Source organism: Phaethon aethereus, assembly GCF_964289735.1.
Source record: "Phaethon aethereus genome assembly, chromosome: 23".
In the NCBI taxonomy this organism is placed as follows: domain Eukaryota; kingdom Metazoa; phylum Chordata; class Aves; order Phaethontiformes; family Phaethontidae; genus Phaethon; species Phaethon aethereus.
Window position 1 is genome coordinate 2,450,974 of NC_138599.1, and position 7,297 is coordinate 2,458,270.

Sequence of the window (7,297 nt, forward strand, 5' to 3'; positions counted from 1 at the left end):
TACTTCAGCTTGTCTCACCAGAGCGACGCGCAGCAGAGTTCCAGCCGGTGCCGGAGCCGGGCGCGGAGGTGGGCACCCTGGGCAAGTGAAGCTGGGCTTGCAAAGCAGCGGCCACAGAGGCTGCACACCCCTGCTTACAGGGGGCTCGAGCCGCTGCCGGGACTGCAAAGCGCCCGGGACTGCAGGGCACTGGCCGGGCCCCAACTTACAGGGCAGCCCTGGTCCCAAAGGCCCACGGAGGCTCCTTTTCTCCGATGCAGGGGCACCCTGACCCGCACCTCGCTAACGGGGCGGTCAGCCCACGCAGGCTGCCAGCTGAGCACAAAGGCTCCAAGACCCAGACCCTGATTACAGGCAGGTCGACACCCGGGGAGCCAGAGAGCTCGGCCTTCCCCCGCAGCAACAGGAACGAGACTCATGAGCCAGGCAGCGGAGCTTCACGGCCAAAGGCCGGGGGGCCGGGGCCCCAGCCCCGAGGACTGGGAGGGCACGCGCCCGGCCCCACACATCCTGGCCCCATGCCTCTGAAAGGCCGGGGCCAGAGATACCCGCCTGATTACAGGGGGTCCCCCTCCAAGAACCTCCCGCCGAGCGCAGGGGACTGGCAGAGCCCTACTTACAGGGCGGTGCCCCTCGGCTCGGCCCTCCCAACAAGCCCCAAAGGAGCCTGAGGCTCCGGCCTGCGCCCGAGTTACGGGCTGGCCAGCCTGGCTGCAGCACACCACCACGTCTTCAGGAGCCCAGGGAGCGACCTCGACCTCAACGGCAGGGAGGTCGCCCCGGCCAAAAGCCGCACCAAAGGTGGGACTGCGCCCTCCGGCACAGCAGTTCCTCAACCTGCGCCCTCTAAAGGGCGAGGGAGGGCTCGGTCCTGTTGGCTGGCTAAAGCAGCCTCCCCAGCCCCGCTTACAGGGAGGTCGGGCTGCTCCTGGGGACAGAGGGCTCCACAGCTCGTGACACACGCCCCGAGGACAGGGCTGGCACGCTGGCACGTCGCCAGCAGGACAGGCAGCCGCGCAGGCAGAGACCCAGGCCCTGACTACAGGCCGGTCGCGTTGCGCGCACTACGACTAAGCGGCTTCGCTCCGTCCTTGGAAAGGAGGGGCAAGCCCGGACTCCCTCTCCGCTCGCGGGCTCACACGGGACCCCCCGTTGCTGCACAGAGCCCGTCTGGCCCTCCTGGGAAGTTTAAGCTAAGCTGCAGCGATTTTAACAGAGGCCTAAAGGACTAGCTCACTCACTCGCTCACGCCAACAAGGACAAGGACGGGGACACACAAACTGAACTTCCCGGCAGAGCGAGCGAGCTCTGTGCAGCCAATGTCTGGGGAGCCGAGCAGGAGAGGAGAGCCCCGGACCTGCCCCCCGGGCCGCATGGAGGCCGGCGCGGCCTCAACACGCTGAGGGGCTTCACGGGTGGCCGAGGGACAAATGCCGCGACACGCCCCGACTCCGGGGGGTCACGCTGGCCAGGCCGTCAGCAGGCAGAAAGCTGCCGGGGCGGGAGGAGGGGGCCGCGGAAAGGGCCCTCCCCTGCTTACAGGGTGGCCTGGGGGTCCAGAGAGCTCCATTTCCCCCTCGGGTGCGGAGAGGGTGGCTCTCACCCTCCTTACAGGGTGGCCACTCTCTCCCGGCAGCCAAAGGAGCAAGGCGGCAAAAGGCCAACGACAACACAAGCAAAGACCGAGCCCTGCTTACAGGGAGGTCGCCCAGCGCAAAGCCAGCCGGGGCACCCTAAAGGGGCCCGCGATGCTCTTACACGACCGCGCCCTGTGGACAGGCGGGTCCCTTTGCCCAGAGCGCCTTTCTCCTGCACCGCTCTTCAGCACGGCACCGCTCGCTCCTCTTCTCGCTCGCTCTTGCCTCGCCCTTCCAACGCGATGCCTCTTCTCTCTTCTCCGCCAGATGCTGCCGAGGAAGGAGGACACCGTTAGGCCTGCGCCTGAAGGGAACCGGGACGCCACAGCCCCGCAGGGAGCTCCCCAAGGCACCGCCCGCCCGCCCACCCGCAGACCCCCCACCTCCGCAAAACCCTCCTACTTCAGCTTGTCTCACCAGAGCGACGCGCAGCAGAGTTCCAGCTGGTGCCGGAGCCGGGCGCGGAGGCAGGCACCCTGGGCAAGTGAAGCTGGGCTTGCAAAGCAGCGGCCACAGAGGCTGCACACCCCTGCTTACAGGGGGCTCGAGCCGCTGCCGGGACTGCAAAGCACCCGGGACTGCAGGGCACTGGCTGGGCCCCGACTTACAGGGCAGCCCTGGTCCCAAAGGCCCACGGAGGCTCCTTCTCTCCGATGCAGGGGCACCCTGACCCGCACCTCGCTAACGGGGCGGTCAGCCCACGCAGGCTGCCAGCTGAGCACAAAGGCTCCAAGACCGGGACCCTGATTACAGGCAGGTCGACACCCGGGGAGCCAGAGAGCTCGGCCTTCCCCCGCAGCAACAGGAACGAGAGTCATGAGCCAGGCAGCGGAGCTTCACGGCCAAAGGCCGGGGGGCCGGGGCCCCAGCCCCGAGGACTGGGAGGGCACGCGCCCGGCCCCACACATCCTGGCCCCATGCCTCTGAAAGGCCGGGGCCAGAGATACCCGCCTGATTACAGGGGGTCCCCCTCCAAGAACCTCCCGCCGAGCGCAGGGGACTGGCAGAGCCCTACTTACAGGGCGGTGCCCCTCGGCTCGGCCCTCCCAACAAGCCCCAAAGGAGCCCGAGGCTCCGGCCTGCGCCCGAGTTACGGGCTGGCCAGCCTGGCTACAGCACACCACCACGTCTTCAGGAGCCCAGGGAGCGACCTCGACCTCAACGGCAGGGAGGTCGCCCCGGCCAAAAGCCGCACCAAAGGTGGGACTGCGCCCTCCGGCACAGCAGTTCCTCAACCTGCGCCCTCTAAAGGGCGAGGGAGGGCTCGGTCCTGTTGGCTGGCTAAAGCAGCCTCCCCAGCCCCGCTTACAGGGAGGTCGGGCTGCTCCTGGGGACAGAGGGCTCCACAGCTCGTGACACACGCCCCGAGGACAGGGCTGGCACGCTGGCACGTCGCCAGCAGGACAGGCAGCCGCGCAGGCAGAGACCCAGGCCCTGACTACAGGCCGGTCGCGTTGCGCGCACTACGACTAAGCGGCTTCGCTCCGTCCTTGGAAAGGAGGGGCAAGCCTGGACTCCCTCTCCGCTCGCGGGCTCACACGGGAACCCCGTTGCTGCACAGAGCCCGTCTGGCCCTCCTGGGAAGTTTAAGCTAAGCTGCAGCGATTTTAACAGAGGCCTAAAGGACTAGCTCACTCACTCGCTCACGCCAACAAGGACAAGGACGGGGACACACAAACTGAACTTCCCGGCAGAGCGAGCGAGCTCTGTGCAGCCAATGTCTGGGGAGCCGTCCCTACCGCCGAGCAGGAGAGGAGAGCCCCGGACCTGCCCCCCGGGCCGCATGGAGGCCGGCGCGGCCTCAACATGCTGAGGGGCTTCACGGGTGGCCGAGGGACAAATGCCGCGACACGCCCCGACTCCGGGGGGTCACGCTGGCCAGGCCGCCAGCAGGCAGAAAGCCGCCGGGGCGGGAGGAGGGGGCCGCGGAAAGGGCCCTCCCCTGCTTACAGGGTGGCCTGGGGGTCCAGAGAGCTCCATTTCCCCCTCGGGTGCGGAGAGGGTGGCTCTCGCCCTCCTTACAGGGTGGCCACTCTCTCCCGGCAGCCAAAGGAGCAAGGCAGCAAAAGGCCAACGACAACACAAGCAAAGACCGAGCCCTGCTTACAGGGAGGTCGCCCAGCGCAAAGCCAGCCGGGGCACCCTAAAGGGGCCCGCTATGCTCTTACGCGACCGCGCCCTGTGGACAGGCGGGTCCCTTTGCCCAGAGCGCCTTTCTCCTGCACCGCTCTTCAGCACGGCACCGCTCGCTCCTCTTCTCGCTCGCTCTTGCCTCGCCCTTCCAACGCGATGCCTCTTCTCTCTTCTCCGCCAGATGCTGCCGAGGAAGGAGGACACCGTTAGGCCTGCGCCTGAAGGGAACCGGGACCCCACAGCCCCGCAGGGAGCTCCCCAAGGCACCGCCCGCCCGCCCACCCACAGACCCCCCACCTCCGCAAAACCCTCCTACTTCAGCTTGTCTCACCAGAGCGACGCGCAGCAGAGTTCCAGCCGGTGCCGGAGCCGGGCGCGGAGGTGGGCACCCTGGGCAAGTGAAGCTGGGCTTGCAAAGCAGCGGCCACAGAGGCTGCACACCCCTGCTTACAGGGGGCTCGAGCCGCTGCCGGGACTGCAAAGCGCCCGGGACTGCAGGGCACTGGCCGGGCCCCAACTTACAGGGCAGCCCTGGTCCCAAAGGCCCACGGAGGCTCCTTTTCTCCGATGCAGGGGCACCCTGACCCGCACCTCGCTAACGGGGCGGTCAGCCCACGCAGGCTGCCAGCTGAGCACAAAGGCTCCAAGACCCGGACCCTGATTACAGGCAGGTCGACACCCGGGGAGCCAGAGAGCTCGGCCTTCCCCCGCAGCAACAGGAACGAGACTCATGAGCCAGGCAGCGGAGCTTCACGGCCAAAGGCCGGGGGGCCGGGGCCCCAGCCCCGAGGACTGGGAGGGCACGCGCCCGGCCCCACACATCCTGGCCCCATGCCTCTGAAAGGCCGGGGCCAGAGATACCCGCCTGATTACAGGGGGTCCCCCTCCAAGAACCTCCCACCGAGCGCAGGGGACTGGCAGAGCCCTACTTACAGGGCGGTGCCCCTCGGCTCGGCCCTCCCAACAAGCCCCAAAGGAGCCCGAGGCTCCGGCCTGCGCCCGAGTTACGGGCTGGCCAGCCTGGCTACAGCACACCACCACGTCTTCAGGAGCCCAGGGAGCGACCTCGACCTCAACGGCAGGGAGGTCGCCCCGGCCAAAAGCCGCACCAAAGGTGGGACTGCGCCCTCCGGCACAGCAGTTCCTCAACCTGCGCCCTCTAAAGGGCGAGGGAGGGCTCGGTCCTGTTGGCTGGCTAAAGCAGCCTCCCCAGCCCCGCTTACAGGGAGGTCGGGCTGCTCCTGGGGACAGAGGGCTCCACAGCTCGTGACACATGCCCCGAGGACAGGGCTGGCACGCTGGCACGTCGCCAGCAGGACAGGCAGCCGCGCAGGCAGAGACCCAGGCCCTGACTACAGGCCGGTCGCGTTGCGCGCACTACGACTAAGCGGCTTCGCTCCGTCCTTGGAAAGGAGGGGCAAGCCCGGACTCCCTCTCCGCTCGCGGGCTCACACGGGACCCCCCGTTGCTGCACAGAGCCCGTCTGGCCCTCCTGGGAAGTTTAAGCTAAGCTGCAGCGATTTTAACAGAGGCCTAAAGGACTAGCTCACTCACTCGCTCACGCCAACAAGGACAAGGACGGGGACACACAAACTGAACTTCCCGGCAGAGCGAGCGAGCTCTGTGCAGCCAATGTCTGGGGAGCCGAGCAGGAGAGGAGAGCCCCGGACCTGCCCCCCGGGCCGCATGGAGGCCGGCGCGGCCTCAACACGCTGAGGGGCTTCACGGGTGGCCGAGGGACAAATGCCGCGACACGCCCCGACTCCGGGGGGTCACGCTGGCCAGGCCGTCAGCAGGCAGAAAGCTGCCGGGGCGGGAGGAGGGGGCCGCGGAAAGGGCCCTCCCCTGCTTACAGGGTGGCCTGGGGGTCCAGAGAGCTCCATTTCCCCCTCGGGTGCGGAGAGGGTGGCTCTCACCCTCCTTACAGGGTGGCCACTCTCTCCCGGCAGCCAAAGGAGCAAGGCGGCAAAAGGCCAACGACAACACAAGCAAAGACCGAGCCCTGCTTACAGGGAGGTCGCCCAGCGCAAAGCCAGCCGGGGCACCCTAAAGGGGCCCGCGATGCTCTTACACGACCGCGCCCTGTGGACAGGCGGGTCCCTTTGCCCAGAGCGCCTTTCTCCTGCACCGCTCTTCAGCACGGCACCGCTCGCTCCTCTTCTCGCTCGCTCTTGCCTCGCCCTTCCAACGCGATGCCTCTTCTCTCTTCTCCGCCAGATGCTGCCGAGGAAGGAGGACACCGTTAGGCCTGTGCCTGAAGGGAACCGGGACGCCACAGCCCCGCAGGGAGCTCCCCAAGGCACCGCCCGCCCGCCCACCCGCAGACCCCCCACCTCCGCAAAACCCTCCTACTTCAGCTTGTCTCACCAGAGCGACGCGCAGCAGAGTTCCAGCTGGTGCCGGAGCCGGGCGCGGAGGCAGGCACCCTGGGCAAGTGAAGCTGGGCTTGCAAAGCAGCGGCCACAGAGGCTGCACACCCCTGCTTACAGGGGGCTCGAGCCGCTGCCGGGACTGCAAAGCACCCGGGACTGCAGGGCACTGGCTGGGCCCCGACTTACAGGGCAGCCCTGGTCCCAAAGGCCCACGGAGGCTCCTTCTCTCCGATGCAGGGGCACCCTGACCCGCACCTCGCTAACGGGGCGGTCAGCCCACGCAGGCTGCCAGCTGAGCACAAAGGCTCCAAGACCGGGACCCTGATTACAGGCAGGTCGACACCCGGGGAGCCAGAGAGCTCGGCCTTCCCCCGCAGCAACAGGAACGAGAGTCATGAGCCAGGCAGCGGAGCTTCACGGCCAAAGGCCGGGGGGCCGGGGCCCCAGCCCCGAGGACTGGGAGGGCACGCGCCCGGCCCCACACATCCTGGCCCCATGCCTCTGAAAGGCCGGGGCCAGAGATACCCGCCTGATTACAGGGGGTCCCCCTCCAAGAACCTCCCGCCGAGCGCAGGGGACTGGCAGAGCCCTACTTACAGGGCGGTGCCCCTCGGCTCGGCCCTCCCAACAAGCCCCAAAGGAGCCCGAGGCTCCGGCCTGCGCCCGAGTTACGGGCTGGCCAGCCTGGCTACAGCACACCACCACGTCTTCAGGAGCCCAGGGAGCGACCTCGACCTCAACGGCAGGGAGGTCGCCCCGGCCAAAAGCCGCACCAAAGGTGGGACTGCGCCCTCCGGCACAGCAGTTCCTCAACCTGCGCCCTCTAAAGGGCGAGGGAGGGCTCGGTCCTGTTGGCTGGCTAAAGCAGCCTCCCCAGCCCCGCTTACAGGGAGGTCGGGCTGCTCCTGGGGACAGAGGGCTCCACAGCTCGTGACACACGCCCCGAGGACAGGGCTGGCACGCTGGCACGTCGCCAGCAGGACAGGCAGCCGCGCAGGCAGAGACCCAGGCCCTGACTACAGGCCGGTCGCGTTGCGCGCACTACGACTAAGCGGCTCCGTCCGTCCTTGGAAGAGGAGCCTGGACTCCCTCTCCGCTCGCGGTCGCACGGCTCCCCGTTGCTGCACAGAGCCCGTCTGGCCTCCTGGAAGGTAA